Source organism: Triticum aestivum, chromosome 2A (genome assembly GCF_018294505.1).
Source record: "Triticum aestivum cultivar Chinese Spring chromosome 2A, IWGSC CS RefSeq v2.1, whole genome shotgun sequence".
Classification (NCBI taxonomy): Eukaryota; Viridiplantae; Streptophyta; class Magnoliopsida; order Poales; family Poaceae; genus Triticum; species Triticum aestivum.
In genome coordinates this window covers 68,790,501-68,796,102 of record NC_057797.1, presented here as the reverse complement: position 1 = coordinate 68,796,102, position 5,602 = coordinate 68,790,501, and the positions used below count along the sequence as shown (strand labels likewise).

At 41.9% G+C, this 5,602-nt stretch overlaps 1 long non-coding RNA gene across 1 annotated transcript; it reads left to right on the top strand.

The window, feature by feature from the left end:
- Positions 1-2,868: 2,868 nt before the first annotated feature.
- Positions 2,869-5,376, top strand: LOC123184764 (uncharacterized). Its single transcript, XR_006493074.1, has 4 exons — positions 2,869-3,193; positions 3,294-3,380; positions 3,919-4,790; positions 5,106-5,376. It is a non-coding gene; the product is annotated as an uncharacterized lncRNA (long non-coding RNA).
- Positions 5,377-5,602: the final 226 nt, after the last annotated feature.

The following is a 5,602-nucleotide window of genomic DNA, read 5'->3' as shown; positions in this document are numbered from 1 at the left end:
CGCCCATTGGCCATGTGCATTTCCCGTATCGCTAATCAAACACTTGGCTGCTAATTCATGTTTGAGCATAGTTCGGTCTACTCGTTAGAATCTTATGTTGTAATTTTATTCCTAGCACCTGCCTGAGGAGTACCCAACCCCCTAGACATGCCTAGGCCACCCAGAACACATGGCAACGCCACGGTCACGCGGTGACCACGCGGCGGGCATGCGAGTTTATGTGCTCTGGAGTTGGGGCCCTCGTCCACCATCCAAACCTCGATGTATCACCACCAAACCATGTATGTCTGATTAAATAGATACTTATATACCTAGAAATGATTTTTGGAAAAAATAAAGTGCAAACTATAAGGTAGATGCAGTTCAAAATTGATTGACCCGCTTCCTGCTGAATCGACAGAAATTTGTCTTTTTCACAAGTGGTGGATCAAAACTTTTGACGCCCAACCATTTTGTCAATTATGCATTAAATATGGCCTAACATTTTAGAAAATGATTTGGTCCAATTTTGCAACAAATATATGGTAGGTCCTTCACAAAAAGAACTTAATTCGGGCACTCGGAAAATGGAAAATGAATTTTCCGTGCAAAGAAAATAAAAACTCCCTTAGGAAACATTGTTTGGAATTCCAAGATGCGCCATTGTGCACAATATGAGATCACTTGAACAAACTATGCCATGAATGTGGCCATAAGATTGATCATTTGGCTTGAAAGACATGAATCTTCACGCATGATAGCTCATTTCTGAGAACACTTTTTTAAAATAATTGTCGTATTACAAGTTTATTATTTTTCGTGGAAACTTGGTCGCATATAATGACACAATGCGAAGATTTTCCAATTTTTTTATTTTATTTTTGAATTTTTTATGCCCGTTTCGAAATGCGATCAAAACGGCGGGTTTAACCGTTCCTAGTTAGTGGTTGAATCTTGGAAAACTTTTGATGTTTCTCTGATTAAATAGATACTTATGTATCTAGAAATGATTTTTTGAAAAAATAAAGAGCAAACTATGAGGCAGCTGCACTTCAAATTTGACCCGCTTCCTGCTGAATCGGCGGAAATTTGTCTTTTTCACCAGAGGTGGATCAAGGCTTTTGACACACAACCATTTGGTCAATTGTGAATCAAATATGGCCTAGTATTTTAGAAATTTTATTTGGTCCAATTTTGCAACAAATATATGGTAGGTCCTTCACAAAAAGAACTCAATTCGGGCACCCGGAAAATGGAAAATGAATTTTCCGTGCAAAAAAATAAAAAGTCCCTTAGGCAACATTGTTTGGAATTCCAATATGCACCCTTGTGCACAATATGAGATCATTTGAACAAACTATGCCATGAATGTGACCATAAGATTGATCATTTGGCTTGAAAGCCATGAATCTTCACGCATGATAGCTCATTTCTGAGAACACTTTTTAAAAATAATTTATTTATTACAAGTTTATAATTTTTACTGGAAACTTGGTCACATATAATGACACAATGCGAAGGTTTTCCAATTTTTTGATTTTTTTTGAATTTTTTATGCCCGTTTCAAAATGTAGTCAAAACGGCGGGCTTGACCGCTCCTAGCTAGTGGTTGAATCTTGGAATTTTTTTGATGTTTCTCTGATTAAATAGATACTTATGTACCTAGAAATGATTTTTGGAAAAAATAAAGAGCAAACTATGAGGCAGCCGCAGTTCAAATTTGGCCCGCTTCCTACTAAATCGGCGGAAATTTGTCTTTTTCATCAGAGGTGGATCAAAAACTTTTTACACCCAACTATTTGGTCAATTGTGCATTAAATATGGCCTAGTATTTTAGAATAATGATTTGATCCAATTTTGCAACAAATATATGGTAAGTCCTTCACTAAAAAAAAGCTCATTTCGGGTACTCAAAAAATGGAAAATGAAATTTCCGTGCAAAGAAAATGAAAACTCCCTTAGGCAACATTGTTTGGAATTCCAATATGCACCCTTGTGCACAATATGAGATCATTTTAACAAAATATGCCATGAATGTGTGCATAAGATTGATCATTTGGCTTCGAAGCCATGAATCTTCACGCATGATAGCTCGTTTCTGAGAACACCTTTTAAAAATAATTGATGTATTACAAGTTTATTATTTTTCCTGGTAACTTAGTCACATATAATGACACAATGCGAAGGTTTTCCAATTTTTTGATTTTTTTTAATTTTTCATGGCCATTTCAAAATGCTGTGAAAACGACGGGCATGGTCGTTCATAGCTAAGGGTTGAATGTTGCAAAAAATTTGAAGTACCTCTGATTAAATAGATACTTATGTATCTAGAAATTATTTTTGAAAAAAATAAGGAGAAAATTATGAGGCACCTGTAGTTCAAATTTGACCTGCTTTCTACCGAATCGGTGAGAATTTGTTTAAATGACCAAAAATAGCTAGAAGGATCGGAAATGCAGAAAAATTGGTAATCATCCATAAAATGTGGTCTATATTAAGTGAAAATTTTAGTGATGCCAATTTGCAAAATAGTTTTGGTAGTTGCCTCACAAAACCCCCTGTTTTTAGCACTAAGAAATAATTTTATATTTTTGAACCAATCAAGAGGCAGCCCACGGATCACCCCCACTGTAGTTGATCTGAGTCATCCACACCCTCCGGCCTCCCTCAGTCCCTTGATCCAGCGTCTCTCGCTCACCTAAAAGCACACGCACGACACATCTCCTCCCTCAGTCCCTCGATCCAGATCCAGATCCAGATCCACATCGCCTCCGCCTAACTCTCACCGATCCAGATCGCCGCCGCCGCCCCTCCGCCACCCAACGCCATCCATCCTCCCTTCCTTTGCCGGCATCCCTTCCTCCCAACAACCTCTTTGCCCGCGTCCATGGCAAGGATCCGAAGCAGGTCAGCCGGCGGCGGCCATGGCGCATCTCTCTTCCTCACCCCATAGCCGGCGGCGGCCATGGCGCATCTCTTCCTCACCCCATAGCCGGCGGCGGCCATGGCACATCTCATCCTCACCCCATAGCCGGCGGCGGCCATGGCAGGTCACCAGAGACGGCCGGTGCGGGAGGGCTTCAACTCTTCTCAGGCGGGGCGGCCGTCGTCAAGGTCAGCGCCAGCGGGAAGACCCAGGCGGGAGGGCGGGGCGAGGAAGAAGCCCCCGTTCCGCCTCGCAGCGGATGACACCAAGCCCGTGCTCCGCGAACCGGTTAGTCCGTCCGTCCGTTCGTAACACGCACAGATTTATCGCTGGATTTTTCATGGTGGCACTGCTGAATTGATTGGGTGCTGCTCTTGGTGGTGTGCAGATCCCGCGTTCTGAATCCATGGAGACCGAGTAGGCCGTGCTGTGGCTGGCGCCCTTCCCCTGAAGTCCGGTCGCGTCCTAATGGATGGTACCCCGCCCTGCCCCTCTGTTAAACAGCATCGTGTAATTTTCCTCAGTGCCGTACCTACACTTGTATGGTGGCTCTGTGTTTTGGGAGTCCAGTGGTGGTGAGCTAGTGTCTACTGACCGCATGATCATGAGTGATCAGGGCTGTGTGGGGTGTGTCAAATGATTAGGCATGGTCTCTGCCTTCAGATTTTGGGTCAAGCATGTCAGTTAAGAAATAAGTAGCACGTGGTGCTTTGACCTTCTGATTTTGTACACACTGCACACCGCTGAATTGTTCACTCGACTGACTTAACCTTGGTGCAATTGATTACAATAGAAAATAGAACAAACAACAGCATCATTGTATAGTGTAGGTCTTGCGGATCAGTGTTGGCGTACCGTGACCATCTCACAGTTTTTATTTAGATTGAAACAATCTGTATACAACTGGCCATGCTGTAAGCTTATTGTTAGGGAATCAACATATTTACATATATTAAGTTTGATGGAAGGCGGGGCGGCCAAAGCTAATGCAGTTTTATCCCGTATTGTTGCAGAGTACAAGGATTAATCTTGCATCTATGCTTTTGACAGCTTGAAGTACATCAGCGTTGAGATGTGGCAGGTTATTGCTATGAAGTTCAGTGACTTGCACATCGCTTCCTTATGTTCTTTTTACTTCCAGAGCTACAGTGCTCTCATACTATCATTGCATTGCCTGCTGTTTTGCTGCATACCTATATCTCAAGTATTATACTTAGTTTTGTTTAGACGGAAAACTACTGGTGTAATACGCAAACAACAATGGAGCTAGTGATGCTATGTTAACATTAATGTGTATCAATTCTAGCTTATATTGGTATCTTGCGATCCTGTTCTAATTAATGTATATATTTCAAGCCCTTATTTTCATGTCTAAATGCGTGCACCGAAGTTCAATTACTTTATGAGAAAGTGTTGGTGCAATTTTCAGTTTATTAAATACAAAATAGCTTGCCCCTTTCAGTTCTGGCATCCCCACTGTGATCTTTATGATGCTGTTGTTTCTCACTAATATAGTATTTACTATTATTCATTGATAACTATGTCTCAATTTGGTTGTTGTACTGTTATTTATGCACAGACTGCCTACAAGTTACATGTTGTCAGATGTTGCTGTGTAATACAAAAATATTAATGCTCAAATATGATGATGTGGCCTGCAGCGCACCTGCTTCGACGCCGACCCGTCCGTCATCGCCTTCAAGGATGATGAGGACACCGCAGGCGCCGTCGGCCTCGACGGCGGTTTCCACCGCTACCACATTGTCGTCACCTACCAGTTCCACGACGTCGTTTGGTCCATCGAGTCCTTCTGCAGCTGCTGTCACTGCTCCTTCCACAGTTTGGGTGGGACTCGTCAGATCGGCCTCCTAGTTTCCCATTTCAGGTAGTACATCCTTCTTGCTCGAGTCTACTATTTGATATGCCTGCACATCTCCCGCTCCGGCGCAGAATTATTGGGTTCTTCCTGGATTCTGTGTAATGAGCTCTATTTTAGTACTTCTGTAATGGTATTCAGAAATAAAATTCATATGTTTCTATATATGTTCTTTTAGATAAGTATGTCAATACATAACTAGTAATGTAAATGGTGTGACACAGTTCTAAATATAAATGCAAATAGCTTGTGAATGTCAATATCATGTATTAGGGTCCTGTTCTTGTAAACCTTATGTAAAGCTAAAATTCTTGATGTGTGCAGGGTGACTAGTGATGCAGCACACCAAGCAGTAGCAGGCATACGAAGTAGCAGCAGGGGGAGGGGCTCTCTCGAACGTCGCCGCTGCCACTCATCGCCATTGTCATTGATTGATGATGGATGATCAATGTTAGTTTAGCTCGGTTGCTGTTCGTTTAGCTCCTTGGTAGTCACTACCTCTCTTGCAAGTGTCTACTGCTGCTGGTAGAAATAGAAATGGTAGCTGTAGTCCCATGTAGTTGTACTACCATGTAGTTCCTCTACTCGTCATGTAGTCCCTCTACTCGGACTGCCCTTTGTTGCTTCATTTCTATGTTAATTTAGTCTTTGTTGAATGTATCTATTATTTACTGTTGTGGTTGTTGAAGAAATAAAATGGTTTGGATACATGCGTACATGTTGATATGTCAAGCTGGAATAGGTGCCCTTGTGATGTCAAGCTTCTAAATGTTTTTTGTGGAGGCCCAAAATAAATTGGACTGTAAAAGGGCTGAGGCCCA